The sequence below is a fragment of the Aquarana catesbeiana genome, linkage group LG04 (genome assembly GCF_042186555.1).
Source record: "Aquarana catesbeiana isolate 2022-GZ linkage group LG04, ASM4218655v1, whole genome shotgun sequence".
Classification (NCBI taxonomy): Eukaryota; Metazoa; Chordata; class Amphibia; order Anura; family Ranidae; genus Aquarana; species Aquarana catesbeiana.
This window is the reverse complement of record NC_133327.1, coordinates 275538661-275557000: the sequence shown is the minus strand read 5'-3', so window position 1 is coordinate 275557000 and position 18340 is coordinate 275538661. Positions and strand designations below refer to the sequence as shown.

At 41.6% G+C, this 18340-nt stretch overlaps 1 protein-coding gene across 3 annotated transcripts in view; it reads right to left on the bottom strand.

The window, feature by feature from the left end:
* CLCN2 (chloride voltage-gated channel 2) overlaps positions 1–18340 on the bottom strand; it is a 571730-nt gene that overhangs the window by 230168 nt on the left and 323222 nt on the right. The window lies entirely within an intron of this gene.

Below are 18340 nucleotides of genomic sequence, written 5' to 3'. Positions count from 1 at the left end.
AACATACACACATCTGTACAGAAACTCATTGTATATAACTTATATAATGCATTTTTCATGTTAATAGATCTCTCTCTATAGAGATATAGATATATCTATATCTTTTTTTTTTTTTTTTTATTGATTGTATGCATTTTTCACCATATATATTCTTTTGTGTGGTGAATTTGTATATAGTATATATATTTATGACAATATACGATACATTATTTTATAGAATTTTTAATTATCAATAATGAATTTTTGATTTGCAGTTTTTAATTCTCAACATAATTAAGAAGCTTATTCGATATATGTATACATATATCAGTATTAGTTCATTTGGGCACACTCCCTTTACATGCTCCTACTTTGTTTTTTAAAAATATTTTTTTACTTAGCATCATCATTATCAAAATTTGAATGTACATATATACAATGCGTTATTTATGGTATGAGACCTGTTCTAGATGAAATTCTCCTTTTTAAACAATGTTTTTCACATTAATTTATTAGCCCCTTTATCGCATTAACGGTGAACCAGGGGCGGATCCGGGGGGGGGGACAACGGGGCAATTACTCCCCCCGAGAAATATTACTGACTGCTCAGTATCTCTCTCACTGTTTAGAATCAGCAGCAGCGCCAGTGTTTTTGAACGGCCACGCTTCTGGCCTGGACTCTCACTGGTTGCTAACGCCTGCCCGCCTGGCGTGTAGCAACCAGTGATGTCATGTCAGAGCCAAGGAGGAGGAGAGGGAGGTCCCAGTTTTCAGAGTGGAGCGAGCGGAGGAGGATTTAACTTCTTCCTCCTCCACACCTAGTGTGTGAATGTTGGCTCCACCCACCTCCTCCCTCTAACTTCTCCAGGGACAGCTCCAGCATGGCGTGAGTGAGGGAGGGGAACTTCCTTGGCTGTAGAGAGGTGAGAGGATTGTATGCACTATGCATGCCACTTTTCCCTTAACATATGCAAACAGCATGCCTACCGATGCCTGACTCCTATCACAGCATCTGTTACACTGACACAGATCCTCAGTGTCTGGGAGCTGTCTGGGGGAGGGGTGCTGATGTTCTCCTAACCAGCAGGAGCCCGGGAGGAAGGACATCTTACATGCTGTTATAAGGTTAGTACATTTGTTAGGGAGGTGTTGTGTAATTATTGTGCTAGGGGATAGACTGCCAGCTTCCCCCCATGTAATGTGCTCTCTAGTGCCCAGTGCCCACCATGTAATGTGCTGTGCATTGTAGTGCCCACTATGTTGTGCTGTGCCTTGCAGTGCCCCCATGTAATGTGCTGTGCCCACCATGTCATGTGCATTGCAGTGCCTCCATGTAATGTGCAGTGCCTACTATGTCATGTGCTGTGCCTTGCAGTGTCCACCATGTCATGTGATGTGCCACGCAGTGCCCGCCATGTCATGCACTGTGCCCGCCATGTAATGTGCAGTGCACACCATGTCATGTGATGTGCCATCCAGTGCCCACCTTGTCATGTGCAATGCCCACCATGTCATGGGCTGTGCCATTCAGTGCCCGCCATGTAATGTGCAGTGCCCACCATGTCATGTGCTGTGCCTTGCAATGCCTGCTATGTAATTTGCAGTGTCCACCGTGTCATGTGCTGTGCCATGCAGTGATCCCACCATGTAATGTGCAGTGCCCACCATGTAATGCGCTGTGCCATGCAGTGCCCACCAGGTCATGTGCAGTTCCCACCATGTCATGTGCTGTGCCCACCCTGCCATGTGTTGTGCCCAGCATGTAGTGTGTTGTGCCCACTGTGTAATGTGCTGTGCTGTTCAGCAGTGCCCACCATGTCATGTGAAGTTCCTAACATGTAATGTGCAGTTGCATTGCCCACCATGAAATGTGCTATGCCATGCAGTGCCCACCATGTAATGTGTTGTGCCCACCATGTAATGTGCTGTGCCATTCAGTGCCCACCATGTAATGCGCTGTGCCCACCACGTCATCTGCTGTGCCATGCAGTGCCCACCATGTAATGCACTGTACCCACCATGTAATGTGCTGTGCTATGCAGTGCCCACCATGTCATGTGCAGTGCCCACCATGTCATGTGCTGTGTTGTGCCCACCATGTCATGTGCTGTGTTGTGCCCACCATGTCATGTGCTGCACCATGCATGCCTATCATCTAATGTGCTGTACTCACCATGTAATGTGCTGTACATTGTCCATCATGGCATGTGCCGCGCAATAACCACAATGGAATGTACTGTGCGGGGCTCACCATGTCATGTGCGGTGTCCACCATTTAATGTGCTGTGCTCACAATGTAATGTGCTGTGCCGTGCAGTGCCCACCATGTCATGTGGTGTCATGCAGTGCCCACCTTGTCATGTGCTGTGCAGTGCCCACATGCCATGTGCAGTACCCACCATGCCATGTGCAGTACCCACCATATAATATGCTGTGCCCACCATATAATGTGCAGTGCCCATCATATAAGGTCCTGTGCCCACCGTGTGCATGTGCTGTGTTGTGCTCACCATGCAATGTGCTGTGTTGTGTAGTACCAACCATGTCATGTGCTGTGCCCACCATATAATGAACTGTGCCTACCTTGTAATGTGCTGTATTGGGCAGTGCCAACCGTGTAATGTGCTGTGCCCACCATGTAATGTACTGTGCTTTGCCCACCATTAAATGTGCTGTATCCATGTATCCACCATGTAATGTGTCGTGCCAACCATGTAATGTACTGTGCTATTCCCCCCCCCCCGTGTTATGTACTATGCTGTGCCTCCCACAGACTCACCCACTCACTCCCACCCCCCTCTCTCTTTCACCCCCCCCCCCTCTCTCTCATCCCCTCTCTTTCGCCCTGTTCTCTCTCTCTCACCCCCTTCACCCCATTACCACCCTCTCTCTCTTTCACCCTCTCTCTATTACCCTTTTTCTCACCCCCTCTCTCTCGTCCCCTCTCTCTCTCTCTTATTCACCCCCTTTCTCTCTTTCCCCCTCCCTCTCATCCCCTCTCTTTCAACCCCCCCATCTCGCTATCACCCCCCCCCCTCTCTCAACCACTGTCTCACACCCCTCTCTCTCTAATTTAAATTTAACAAAAAATTGTTTGTGTTCTCATTTTATTTCCATAAAAAGGCACACCAAAATCCTTAGCACCAGGCCCATGTTGCTCTTAATCTGGCCCTGTAAGCAACACCTTTTTTTCTGCCAGTGACCCTCCCAAGACTAGACTCTGGATCCGCCCCTGCGGTGAACTCCCCAAGTTCAAGTTAATCTACAAGAGTAGGGCATGTACAAAGAAATGTACTAAAATATGGCAGCCGTGGATGGATGTCACTAGCTCATTCTGAGGTACTGTCTTGTCGTCCCAGATGACCTAGTCTGGTCTGAACTACAGTGAGTCGTATCCCTAAACCTTCAGAGACATTGGTACTTCTCAACTGGAAGGGGCTTTACACAATACAAAGCTCTTGTCTCAATTGATCTTGGGAGTGAGGTGGGCTGGGACCTAAATAGGTCTAAGGTGCATCAGTGTGAATGATTGAATGAATGGGTGTGCAACTGCTTTCGTATTGTTAGGGGTACTTTCAGCTGCTTTCCAACTCCTTAATCCCTACCCCGGACAGGGGGGGGGAGATGTTTACCCAGGGCTCTGGGATAGTATATGAGCCTACTAAGGCACATCGCTGATTTTATTGGGTCGCTAAGGCCCCCAAATATATTTTGTTTTCATGTATTTACTTTATGACCCTGCGATTGTTATGTTTAATTGCAAAACTTATAAATAAACACCTTTCAAAAAAAAAATAAAATTATTTAACAGCCTATTTCTCTTTGCTCATTAATTATTTATGGTAGGTTGAATGTTTAGTCTGTTTTTTCCGTCCGCTGCTATAATTATGTATTGCTATCCACCAATCAGTCCCCTTTTTGCATATATTTTCTCTAACCCCGCCCCTTGTTTCATCATAAAAATACTGCAATTGGACTCCTCACTATTATGCTTGAAAAAGGAGCACGGCTATGCCAACATCCATAGCACAATGGCTTGGAAACCCGGCGCACGTTAGTGACGTCACTGACTGGCGCCGCACTGTTTGCTTTCCAGGCCTCGTTTTGGAATTTCACCGCACGGCTGCTCTCCATCATCGCAGACGGGTAAATGAAGCTGCAGCGCGGCTTGATACAGGCTCTGACGCTGCATTGTCCCCATCCCTTCTGGATTCTAACTCACCGAGTGGACTTTTCTACCAAGCCTCTCTGAGCTTTCAAGCACTACACCTGCCCAGTACCTAGAGGACTTGCTGTGACTTGCAGTTCTACCCCATCTGGACTGTTGATTGATGTGCTGCACCCTCCAGGCTTAAAGCGGACTCACTGCAACCTGTAGTTCCACCTCGTCAGTCCAGAGATGTGCCCGAACTCAACTTTACTTTCTTCCATGTGAGTGGATATTGTTTTTATAATAAATTGTTATTGATATATACTCAGAGGCGCCCCTCTACTTGTCTAGGTCGAATTTCATGAATGGGGCTTACAACCACTTTAAGGTTCATGTCAATGGCAGTGTTTTTCTTTCTTTGACATCCATCGCATTAGGTTTGATTCCCATTGCTGAAGTTAGGACAAAATAAGGGGAGCAGGATGGAACACTGTTTCTTGAGAGAACAGGTCTGGCTGGTCTGATGAGACCATGGAGAGTGAACAGAAAAATTATTTTGGCATATTGCACCATCTATATAGATCAGGCAAACTGTGCCTGGCTGCTGAAAAACACAAAAGCACACAATCCCAGCAGTAACAAAAGGAGGGCCAGCACAGTTTAAAAACATACTGCATGGAAAACATTGGGAATTCAGAGAGAAATGGAGATCTCCACATTTACATGGATACTGCCCAGCCAGAAAATTGCAGCTACTGTAGATGTTCCACATGGCCTCATGTACGAAAATAGAGGAAAGATTCCTCAATACAGTAAATAACGTGCAAGTCACCCTTGAAATTAAGTATTCAGTGATCAGGACAAGTAACTGCTGAAGTTTTGGTCCCAAAAAGTCTGCAAAGAATCCCCAGATGACTGAATGAATAGAGGAGCATTTCAACAGACAGGATGACACTACCAACCGCAGAGAGCACCAGTATACTAAGAAAATTCTGCACATGGTGGCTAACTAGGGAGAGTTTTAGGATTTTCAATATCTGGCATGAATCAACCAGTAGCTGTAATTATAAGTAGTCTTCCAATTCAAATGAATACAGCAGAGGGGAAGGAGACATTCATTCCCCTGTGGACACAAAGCATAACTGGGCAGGTGGGTGGTTTATCGCCTCTAGGGGTTGTCCTTCAGTATCTATATTCCTAGTGTAAATGTCTCCTATAAGTGGCATTATAGCTCTTGGTTGCTTACTACCATGAAGCTGTGTCCCTCAATGGATGAAAAAGAAAAACTTTTCCAAAGACTCACAGTTTCCTCTTCGCTGTGTTGTATAGCCAGCCTACAGAACAAAACTCGCCATGTAGCATATTTTAAGCACCAATACATTGCTAGAGGCATGCACTGATTCATGGAATAAAATGTGCAAATATTTTTAAAAAATTAATAAATATTCATAAATAGATAATTCTAAAAACAGGGAAGAGGGAGCAGCATGGATAGCACCTAATGTAAAGATGCTCTTTAGGGTTTGGAATAATAATTGTCTTACTTACATACTGTATTAAACCCTGACTGATGTAAATGTTGTGCAATTTTACCTCGCAGCTGGAATAACAACTTTAATTTAATGGGAAAATGATGGCACAGGTGCACACTGTGAGCCCTCTGATAAGCACGTTATATGTTTACCGAAGGTAAAATCCAAACTCCTAGCATAACCCAGACACAGGAAGCCTACGGTCATTCACCATGCGGTTGAAGAGATATGTGCACTTCCTGCACATGACAATCACTTTAAGGGATTTACTTATACAACATTTGTGTACATTGAATGAATTGTCACATTATGCTTTTGAATAGATCAACTGGCTCCATCTAGTGGCCAAAATGCAGTATATTATTTACTGGAGGCATTTCAGAAAACTATGCCGCATATTGGCCACTAGTTGGAGCTGGGGATGCAAAGATTAAAGTGGTTGTAAGGGGTGAAGGTATTTTTTGCATGAAAGTAAAAAAACCTTCAGTGTGCAGCTCCCCCCTCAGCCCCCCCCCACCAATACCTACCTAAGCCTGATCTTAATCCAGAGATTTGCACGAGAGCCAAGGCTTCTCCTGGGTCTCTCCCTCTTGATTGAGATGCAACAGCAGGAGCCATTAGCTCCCGTTGCTGTTAATCACAGCCAGTGAGGCAGGAGCGGGAGGTGGGGCTGAGCCGTGCTCTGTGTCTTATGGGCGCAGAGAGCTGGCTTGGGAGTCAGCACGCATGAGTGCCCCACAGCAAGCGGCTTGCTATAGGGGCACTTAGCAGGGGGTGGGGGGGCCAAAGCACCGGCGGGGGACCCGAGAAGAGGAGGATCAGGGATGCTCTGTGCAAAACTGCTGCACAGAGCAGGTAAGTATGACATGTTTGTTATTTTTTTTTTTTTTTAATAAAATGTTTTCCTTTACAATTGCTTTAATCTATTCGAAAAAATTCAATGAAGTTTAGCTCACTTTGCGTGAATGTTTGTGCAACAAATGTTTTATAAATACACTCCAGAGTATATTGCAGACTCCAGTAATAAATTTAATTGCTACCTTTTGGACTATTAAATATACAATTGAAAGCATTTTACTATTTGTCTTCAAAAAGTGCTTTTCATCCAGCCAGAAATCTAGTGAGCCGATAACCGTTCAGAGGAAAAAAAGTACAGGAAGGTATCAGTTAGCACAGGTTTCAGCTATCTCCATGGACTACAAAACACCTTCCCTGTTAGAGAGAAGAAAGGAAGGTGTTATATACTAGTCGTAACACACTGCATCCCTGTCCTAGGTTTACAGCACTCCTCAGTAATGCAGTCATTGGTCAAAAAGCTGCAATACGATCATATTTTGTTCTTGGGTTTAGGTATGCTTTAAATGAAAGTGGTACCTTGGAATTAAAGTGGTTGTAAAAGCTTAAGGTTTTTTTTTAACCTTCATGCATCCCCCCGCCCCCCACAAAATACCTGAGCCCCATAGCAATCCAGCAATGTGCACGAGAGAAGCCGCTCTTCCGGGTCTCCTCTTGCTCATTGGCTAAGACGGCAGTGGCTCCGGCTACTGTCAATCATAGCCAGTGAGACAATGAGGAGAAAGTGGGGATGGGGGGCCAAGCTACTTGCTATGGGGACACACAGGATGGGGGAGGAGGCAGGAGCCCCGGAAAAAGAGGATTGGGGTTGCTCTATGCAAAACCACTGCACAGAGCAGATGACATGTTTGTTCATTAAAAAAATATATATACATATCTGCCTTTAACCACCTGACCTCTTGAAGCGTTATGCCCCTTAAAAGGAGAAGTCCAGCCTGAGCTTTTTAGGCTGGGCTTCTCCTCTGGGTCACAGGAGTGCAATTCGTTTTGCACTCCTGTGACCCGTTTTCAGCGGAGAGCAGTCTAAGGTCTGCTCTCCGCTGATGTCACCAGGATCAGTCGAGTCAGCGCGTCATCCCGACCTCCTAAGTCTGGATCCAGCAGGTGCCTTGATTGATGGTAGTCTCAGCGAGCCGCTGAGACGGCTGCTCCCCACCCCTCCACAGCTCAGCACTCCAATGAGCGCGGAGGAGCAGAGTAGGAACGACAGTGGATATAGCTCTGCTCAGGGAGGAGTGAGAAACTAAACCATCGGCGATGTTCGGTGGCTCGGTTCTCAGTGCAGAGAGGGCGGGGGACAGATGCAGCATCCACCTAGGTAAGTATGGTTAGCCAAAAAAAAAAAAGAAAACCATATCTCTTAACTGACAATTGCGTGGTCATGCAACGCTGTACCCATATTAAATGTAATTTTTTTTCCCCAAAAATAGAGCTTTTTTGGTGGTATTTGATCACCACTGCGTTTGTTTGTTTTTTGCGCTATAAACAAAAAGAAAAAAAAAATTTTTTTTACTTTCTGTTATAAAACATGTCCAATAAAAAAAAATTGAAAAATAAATCAAATTTCTTCATTAGGTGTAATGGAAATTTGTAAGTTCTGTATATAATTGTATTCTATTTTGTATGTATTGCACACTGCCCCCACTGTGCACACAGCACTAATGTTTTCAGTACAGGTTTACATTCTTTCGAGTCCTGATTAGAATTAGCCTGCCTATGTAACGGCCCTTGTTACCATAAACGTACAATTGTAATATTAATGTGATCCCTACGTAATTATGTGTATAAAAACCTTCAATTGCGTCATAATAAAACAGAACAGTTATTTGGAAAGATGCTGAGCGTATCTTTTGTGTCTGTTCCCTACTGCAGTAGTTATTAATTTGGAACCACAAATCAATATGAGGATAGGAGTTGCCTATCATCAATTTAACCGAGTCAGCATGGCGAGCTTTGCCTTAGGAGTAGATTCCAGGTGACCCAGAGTATCCGAAACGAGGAGCTTGAGACGATCCGGGAATTTCTGATAGTCAGCTGGCTGAGGTAAGCCTTTTGCTTACATTTGAGTTATCAGACTTCCTTGATCGGTAAGGCATTTTCAGGACAAAGGGTACCTATTTTACTCCCCTTAATCGAACTGTATTGATTGGTGGTTATATGTTATGTTGTCCCTGTCTATTGTCCATTGGAGTGTTATAGATAAGAAAGGGAAGAATGGTGCTGTTCACAGGTATATGTAATACATCTGCTAGATAAAGTAGTTTAGCGGCAAGAGGGTATAGGCACATGTAGAGAAGAGTGGCCAGTCATTATGGGCATTGAATTAAGTAAGGGAATGAAGGGTAAGAGACCCTCAAAAATGCCCAGCGCAAGAGGAGCGCTATATATCAACCGAAGGTGCGGTTCCGCCTATACTAAGCTCCTAGATTAATGGTCAAAGTGCACAGGGATCCACAATGGGTAACTGGGTTACCAAGGTCCACAGGGACTAAGAATCATGCAGAGTAAACAGCTAGAGAAACAGCTATCTATGTGAGCAGGGTGGATCAAGGGTGACATTAACACTAGACAGAAAGGGACATTTTCATGTTAAGTTGTGGGATGAATTTGAGGTCAGGCACTACAACTAGTAAAATCAGAAACAGAGAAATGAGAATTAAAACAGAATACTTTATATGTTGTCAGAGAGGGAAGATGGGATGAGCACTCTGGCTGTCCGTCTGATCATAGAAGCTAGATATAAAACAAAATAAGGAAAGCAGAATTTAGGCAGGGAAATAATAATGAGAGTTAAAAGAAAGTGAGAGAATGATATGCATGTGTTGTGTACAAATGGGAAAAATGTAAGCGATTTTAGAGAGATATTGGTGTATGTGTGTGCGAATGCTGGGAGCTTTAGTTCTATTGCTTGTGTGTGTCATGTACGCAGATGTGACCCCCTCTCCTTTGTGCTCTCATGAAAGTATGTGGCTGAGATGAGAGGTCAGTGATAAACTGGAAGTACACCATGCCAATTCCAGTTTTTTAGACAAAACATTAATAAGAAAATGTGACGGGTTAACAAATCTAATGGTAAACAATGTGATCACAATTATTTTTTTAATCTGTTTTCCAGACATGGTAAAATGAAGGTTACATTTAACCGTGTATTACACAAATTGAATATCCTTTGATAGTGGAAACAGTGCATTTAAAAAAGGGAAATTAAGTAAAATTAAGTATTAATGAGTATTCTTTTCTAATATGAGTTTAACAATTTTATTAATATAGATATATTGAAACTGGTTTAGACAACCTTTGGTTGGAAATTAAATCCAGGTTATTGGGGAAATTTGTAAAAATGGGATTAGTTTAGATTAAGATAACAATTTTAGAATTTTACATTTATACAATAAGCCCTTATTGACAGAAAAAAAGATTAATATGAGGTTGTTATTTGGAATACAGCTGCCATAATATTTAACAAAGTCAAGATGGATGGGATACATAAGAAGTTTTTCTACAAAAATGAAATCTGAAGGTTCTTGATAATAACTTGATGTGCGGTTCATGATGTGAGAGTTATAATAAATTAAATTTAAAATTTAAAATTTAGAGACCCATCGCATCAAGTCCACACACCCAGTTAGGATAGATGCCACCTGCAGCCAGTTGATTTATAGTTTTTGATGCTTTCAGGTCCATCATACAGATTGTTGATCCTTTGTTTTTATTTATTTTTATTTTTGAAATCCAAAGCAGAATGTGTGGATTGTGAAATGATGCGCCCTTTTTCCTTGTAAGTGCAGTGGTATAAGCAGAAGAATATTTTGGATTTATGGGCATCTCTCCATGACCGCAGGGTATTATCATTTATTATAATAATGCCAGGAAAAAGTTGTCTTTTGAAACATGAAACTGGAGTTCTTACACAAACAGCATAATAGAAAACAAGCCATTGTAATGTATTTATGCAAGTTGGACCCAGTAATGAAGGGTTCATCCCGATATATCAGAGCTGTAGCTTTTATGCAAAGGTGCTATTAAACAAAGTTAGATATTGTTTTGGTCAAACATTTAATTTTTAATGGTCCGACATTCTGTGCAGCAAATACACAGCTAACTAAATGTTTGTCTAATGAAAGGTTTAAAATATGAGTTTGTTTATGTACAAAACTAACAAATGAAAAATGCGTACATTTGAATCCAGCCACCTTATTGCCTCTATTGGAGGAGGCTGGGGACAAAGGAAGCCACATGTGTTAAATTGATGGTGTAGGAATCAGCTGCTGTGAGCCCAGTGTGGGACACACTCCCTGAAGACCCAGATAATTACATTTTTTGTAGATTCGTATATGCAGTTTATCACCCAGAAGGATACTCTGTATTCAAAGTCATTGGATCCTTTTTCCCCAGCTCAAGAAGCAGAGCTCCATGTTTTAGCAAAGCCTGTGAGCTATAAAAAGAATGTATATTTATATAGACAGTCGAGATATAGAGAGCTTGTGGTTCCATTTGAAGGGCCAGAAGTTTGTTTTTACTTCGGCAGGTAAACCAACCAAGAATGCCAAGTTAATTTGATCGGCTGTTTTCAGCCTTCCAGGTTCTTGCTGAGGTAGCCATATTAACTTTCACACATGGAAGCAGACCAGGTGACTAAGGATGCTGCATTTACAGCCCCGGACACTTGATGGGTCTGTGCAACTCACAGATTCCACCCTAGTTCTGGCCCAGTATAGTTGGGATTAATAATTCAACTTTAGGGACCCCAGAATGAGAAGAACAAGTGGTCCACAGGGGGCAACTTCTTATGAAACAGGACTTTGGAAAAGGTGATCATTTATGTCTGCCAGACACTCTTTTCCCTCCAGCTTGACACATGGACCGTGTCATCAGTCACAAGCAGTTATGGCTGCCTTAGTAAATGAGCATGGGATAGAGCCAGGGTTCTCCACGGTTGTTTTTAGAACATACCACTTCTTGTTTTACCTGTTACCAAAAGCTGAACATCCCTTCCAGAGATTACAAAAACATATATCCAGATGCCCAAGTCAGGATCTTACGAGTATGTATTTTGTCTGTATGGACATGTTTTTTGGATGTCCAGTGGCAAATGCTACTGCAAAGGCCACAGTAAAAAGTGTTATCAGAAGTAGTTTGTAAATATAGAGTGCAGAAAGTACAGAGAGTAACAGAGGAAATCATTTTTATAGGAGAGTCCTTACTAGAAGTTTTGAGGTTTTATTTTTACACGCCCTACTGTCTACAATGAAGCGGACAAAGTAGAGTAAGAAACTAGAAAACTTTTGCCTGAATGTTTTCTTATATTTTATCAAGCCTATAAGGGGGATGTTGGACTCTCTCCCTATGGGATTTGGTTTGGGAGTGTGTTACTCACTTGCTTATATTTTGTCTCAGCAGCTGAAGTCCTCCATTCGGATCTCACAGGGAATGTTGCTGATCTTTTAAGGTTTTTGACAAACTAATTTATATGTTTTATCCCCAATTCCAGATCCTAAAAGTTTGTAAGGATCTAAAACTAAAGCCAGGTGACTTGTGGATTGTTAAGAGACATTTATATATAAGGAAATGTTTGGAGACTCAATACAGCATCTATTTCATGTACAGTTTTTGCAAAACTTGAAGAAAAAGACACCTGGATCCACACCATACACTGCAAAAATGACAAAATTAAAGAAATCTCTGTGTTTGATTTGTTTCCCTCTTGTGATCACAGTCTAGGGTACTTTTAGATTCAATTACTGTAATTGTAAGGGATATATATATTTGAAAAGTAGTTTAGCCATGTTGAAGTCATATTTGTCTTTTGTACGTCTTCCATTTTATGTAGAATCGTCTGTGTTTACATATGCTGATAAGCCAGCATGCCCACAATTCAGCTAGAAGGCCATTCTGGCCACAGGAGTGTACAGCCAGTACTCTGTAAATATGTCTTATCAATCATTTGTTTTTCACAATGAAAAGTCATTTTGTAATGAAAAAGTTGCTCAGCTATTATTTTCTCCACAATGGAGTTTTTTGCCTCTATGGCCAGGACTACCTCCACCTAAGCGTGTGGAGGTTCCAGGTTAAAGGTGATAGCAGATATGGTTAGTGATCAAAATATTGATCAAACAAGGGGAGACTGTAATGGAAATTTGTAAGTTCTGTACAGTATATAATTGTATTCTATTTTTTATGTATTGCACACTGCTCTCACTGTGCACACAGCACTAATAATGTTTTCAGTACATGTTTACATTCTTTCGAGTCGTGATTAGAATAAGCCTGCCTATGTAACGCCCCTTGTTACCATAAACGTACAATTGTAATATTAATGTGATACCTACGTAATCATGTGTATAAAAACCTTCAATTGCATCATAATAAAGCAGAACAGTTATTTGGAAAGATGCTGAGCGTATCTTTTGTGTCTGTTCCCTACTGCAGTAGTTATTAATTTGGAACCACTAATCAATATGAGGATAGGATTTGCCTATCATCAATTTAAGTCAGCAGGTTAGGTCAATATGTATTCTGCTACATATTTTTTATTTTCTACAAACTATGGTAAATATACTGGAGTATTTATTTTTTATAAAAATAATGGCGGCGAACAGCGACTTATAGCGGGACTGCGATATTGCAGTAGACAATCTGACACTGACACTTTGTGGGAACCAGTGACACTAATACAGTGATCAGTGCTAAACATGTGCCCTGTCACTCTACTAATGACACTTGCTGGGAAGGGGTTAAACATCTAGGGCGATCAAAGGGTTAAATGTGTGCCTAACCAGTGTTTTTGTGTACAATGTGTGCTGCTTTCACTAAGGGATGCAATGGATTTTCTTTCCCTGCTTTACTAAACTGCATAAAAGATTATCCCTAAAGGAGGAGTTAAAGTTACTCCTAAACGTGTAGGAATTGTGATTGCTACCATCACTATTCCTTGTACAGTTGTCCTCATAAGTTTACATACCCTGGCAGAATTTATGATTTCTTGGCCTTTTTTTCAGAGAATATGAATAACACAAAAACTTTTCTTTCACTCATGGTTAGTGTTTGGCTGAAGCCATTTATTATCAATCAACTGTGTTTACTCTTTTTAAATCATAATGACAACAGAAACCACCCAAATGACCCTGATCAAAAGTTTACATACCCTGTTGATTTTGGCCTGATAACATGCACACAAGTTGACACAAAGGAGTTTGAATGGCTGATCTGTTTGCTTGTAATTTGTGTGTGTGTATAAAAGGTCAATGAATTTCTGGACTCCTGACAGACACTTGCATCTTTCATCCAGTGCTGCACTGTCGTTTCTGGATTCTGTGTCATGGGGAAAGCAAAAGAATTGTCAAAGGATCTGTGGGAAAAGGTAGTTCAACTGTATAAAACAGGAAAGGGATACAAAAAGATATCCAAGAAATTGAGAATGCCAATCAGCAGCGTTCAAACTCTAAACAAGAAGTGGAAAATGAGGAGTTCTGGTAAAACCAAACCACAGTCAGGTAGACCAACTAAAATTTCAGCCACGACTGCCAGGAAAATTGTTCGGGATGCAAAGAAAAACCCACAAATAACTTCACCTGAAATACAGGACTCTCTGAAAACATGTGCCGTGGCCGTTTCAAGATGCACAATAAGGAGGCACTTGAAGAAAAATGGGCTGCATGGTCGAGTCGCCAGAAGAAAGCCATTACTACACAAATGCAACAAAGTATCCTGCTTACAATACGCCAAACAGCACAGAGACAAGCCTCAAACCTTCTGGCAAAGTCATTTGGAGTGATAAGACCAAAATTAAGCTTTTTTTTGGCCACAACCATAAACGCTACATTTGGAGAGGAGTCAACAAGGCCTATGATGAAAGGTACACCATTCCTATTATGAAACTGATGTTTTGGGGATGTGTGCGCTACAAAGGCACAGGAAATTTGGTCGAAATTGATGGCAAGATGAATGCAGTATGTTATCAAAAAATACTGGAGGAACATTTGCATTCATCAGCCAGGAAGCTGCGTATGGGACGTACTTGGACATTCCAAAATGACAATGATCCAAAACACAAGGCCAAGTCGACCTGTTATTGGCTACAGCAGAATAAAGTGAAGGTTCTGGAGTGGCCATCTCAGTCTCATGACCTCAAAGTCATTGGGCCACTCTAGGGAGATCTCAAACGTGCAGTTCATGCAAGGCAGCCTAAGAATTTACAGGAACTGGAGGCTTTTTGCCAAGGAGGAATGGGCAGCTTTACCATATGAGAAGATAAAAAGAATCATCCACAAATACCACAAAAGACTTCAAGCTGTCATTGATGTTAAAGGGGGCAATACAAGGTATTAGGAACTGGGGTATGTAAACTTTTGATCAGGGTCATTTGGGTAGTTTCTGTTGTCATTATAATTTAAAAAGAGTAAACACAGTTGATAATAAATGTCTTCAGCCAAACACTAACCATGAGTGAAAGAAAAGTTTGTGTTATTCATATTCTATGAAAAATGGCCAAGAAATAAAATTCAGCCAGGGTATGTAAATTTATGAGCACAACTGTTAATATTATTGCCTCATGTTATCATATACACATGATCCAATTTTGCTACCCCTTTATGTGTTAGCGTAGCACTTTCAGCTTGAATTGTTTTTATATATATTTTGTTTTACTATATATGTACAAACCTTGATACTATTAAAATGGAATTTTATAACTATTGTTACAGGCCTGTGCCTTTAAAGTCCCACCCTTGAGGGGAAAACAGTGTTCTCATACATTAGAGGGATGTTGGCCTCTTTTAGCAGATAATAACCACCTCCAATCTATGATTATAGCCACATAGAGGTGCCACATCCAAGGAGCACCTTTAGCCATGATCTACTTTATAACCAGGCCTGCTTCTGACGCTTTTTGTTTACAAGTAGAAATCTGTATTTCTGCTAGAAAATTATTTCAAACCCCCAATCATTATATATTTTTGTAGCAGAGGCCCTAGAGAATAAATGGTGGGTTTTGCAAACTTATGTCTCACAGTATTTGTGCAGCAGATTATGTAATGCAATTTTACACACTAACGCATAAATAAATTTTAATGAATTTCAGGGCACACAAAGACAATATGATACCCAAGTTTTTGGTAAAATATAAAATATGGTGTTGCGTTGTGTATACAGATACCAAACATGTCACGCTTTAGAACTGGCTCCATTTCACAAGCGTGTGCAAACTTCAGTATTTAAAAATCTCCATAGGCGACGCTTTATAAGCCTTTACTGGTTACCAGTTTAGAGTTACACAGGAGGACCAACGTGTGTGTTCGCCTTTGCAGGCAAGCATGGGGTGACTTAAGTTATTTATTTAATGGTGGGACACTGGTACACTGACAGATGTTTTTGTGCACTAGGACAGATGTTGATCGTCCACCGGTGGACACTGACAGATGTTGATATGGAACACTATTGCAGATGTTTTTGTGCGCGGGTACTCTGGTACAGATGTTGATGGGACCCGTACACTGACAGATGTTTTGTGCACTGGTACAGATGATCAAGGGACATGACTGTGGTGCTTGGTGTGCTGTGTGGGGATGGCTGCAGACTGTGTGATATGTGACTGCTGTGTAAAATTATCACTTACACAGAGAGCTGTCAGCACAGGCTGCATCTTCCCCCCCCCCCCCCCCCAAACTGAGCTCAGAGGGGATTGCTGAGACAGATATGTATCTCTGTTTACGCTGACGGCTGTGATCGGAAGGGCCAATCACAGCCCCCATATCTCGATCTGTGTTTGGCTGTGTTTTAAGATCACAGGATCGCGCCACGCGCGGGCCCCCATTCTGGGGGACGTACGGGTAGGTCCACTCAGAATGGTGAAACTCACACTCAACTGTTTATATACATTGGCCGGGTGGGAAACGGTTAAAGAGTAACTCTACTTGTGCTGACAAAAGTAAATCCTCTGGGAGATCTATGAACATTGCAGGGATTTTACTTTGTTGCAGATTCCTACCTTTTGTTAGTCTAAAGAAATAGCTGTTTTTCTGTGTCCAGGTGCAAAGTGATCGTGCATGGCAGTGACTTTCATTATTGATCAGCTGCTGTACTTGCAGGGTTCTAAAGAGGAAAGTGGCAGGGTCTGAATCCCTGTAGACATGAATAACCCTTTGGGAGTATCTCACCAAAACTGAAATGTTTGTTGCAGAGGATATAAGGATGTCCAAAATTAGATTTGTATCTTAGTGCAAAATCAGTGAGCCAATCACGCAAGCAGGAAATTACATTAGTTGGGGGCATTCCGTACACCATCAGTGTACAGAACTCCTCTAGGTTACCATATTGTATTTTACAGAAAATTACACAGCAGTGTAGATTGAAAAGGAAAGGCAATTTTGAATAATGTAATAATGTTCTATTACAATATGGCTTGTGTTGCAATTATATAGGCTATATTAATTTTTATTTGCGATATGTTTTTCCAATGTATGTAGAGTTAACCTTTAAGGTTTAATTTTATGGATTCATTGAATTTAACATCTGCATGCTATAGTATTAATATGTGAGCCAGCTTTCAAAGATTATTGCATGGGTTATTGTTTAAGACTGAATATATTCCTTTGGTTTATATTTTTTTTCATTATAATAGTCAAAAAAAAAAACAATTAGAAAAAAAAATTTTTTTAGTTGGTTAAATATAAATTTTCTACATGCATATTGTGGTTATTAATGACACGTGAATAGCAAGTGTAGCTCTCAGCCGCTTTACACAAGTTTCCAGGCTCACCTTACCTGCTAATATTTTAGATGAAACAACTTATGCTGTGATCATTTTAAAAAATCTCATATATTGCTCTGAAAAAACTTTCAACGCAGGTTCACTTTGTATTACATTAATATTTGTAAAACAGAGATAGCAAATATAAGACAGTTTACAGACTCTTTCACACTAGCACCCAGGGGGTGATAAAAACAAGCGGCTGAGCTATGGTTTTACAGTGCTCTGCAATTATAATACAGTTAGCCAGAGCTGTACACATGCTGTGGCAATTTTAACTCTGCCTATTAGGCTCGGCCACTGAAATTAATGGGGCTGCACTGCAAGCCAAACACTTGGTCCGCACTTGTAGAATCATTCCACAAAGAAGAATTGTCACTTGGCAAAAAAAAAAAAAAAAAAAGTGTCAAGAAGGTGGTAGTAGTGCCTCCACTGTGGATCTCTTTCCAGAAGGCAGAAGCATTACCGCCAGTGTGAAAGGCAACTAAAAACAGTCAGTAGAACACAAAAAAAAACCTTTAGTTTTCCTTTCCGTAAAACCATTTAATAATAATAATTTAAAAAAATCTCCGACATGCAACATTTGTTTGTGAATTGAAAGTTGTGATGAGAAAATTAACATTTAGACCCCTTTCACACTGGGGCGGTTTGCAGGCAGTATTGCGCTAAAAAAAACCGCCTGCAAACCGCCCCTAAACAGCCTCCGCTGTTTGTTCAGTGTGAAAGCCCGAGGGCTTTCACACTGAAGCGGTGCACAGGCAGGACGGTGAAAAAAGTCCTGCAAACCGCTTTTTTGGAGCGGTGAAGGAGCGATGTATTCACCGCTCCTTCACCGCTCCTGCCCATTGAAATCAATGGGACAGCGCGGCTATACCGCGGCAATACCGCGGCTATAGCCGCGCTGTACGAGGGATTTTAACCCTTTTTCGGCCGCCAGCAGGGGTTAAAACCGCACCGCTAGCGGCCGAATACCGCTGCAAGAACGACGGTACAGCAGCGCTAAAAATAGCGCTGTTGTACCACCGACGCCCCCACCGCCCCAGTGTGAAAGGGGCCTTAAGGTAGTGTAGAACAATA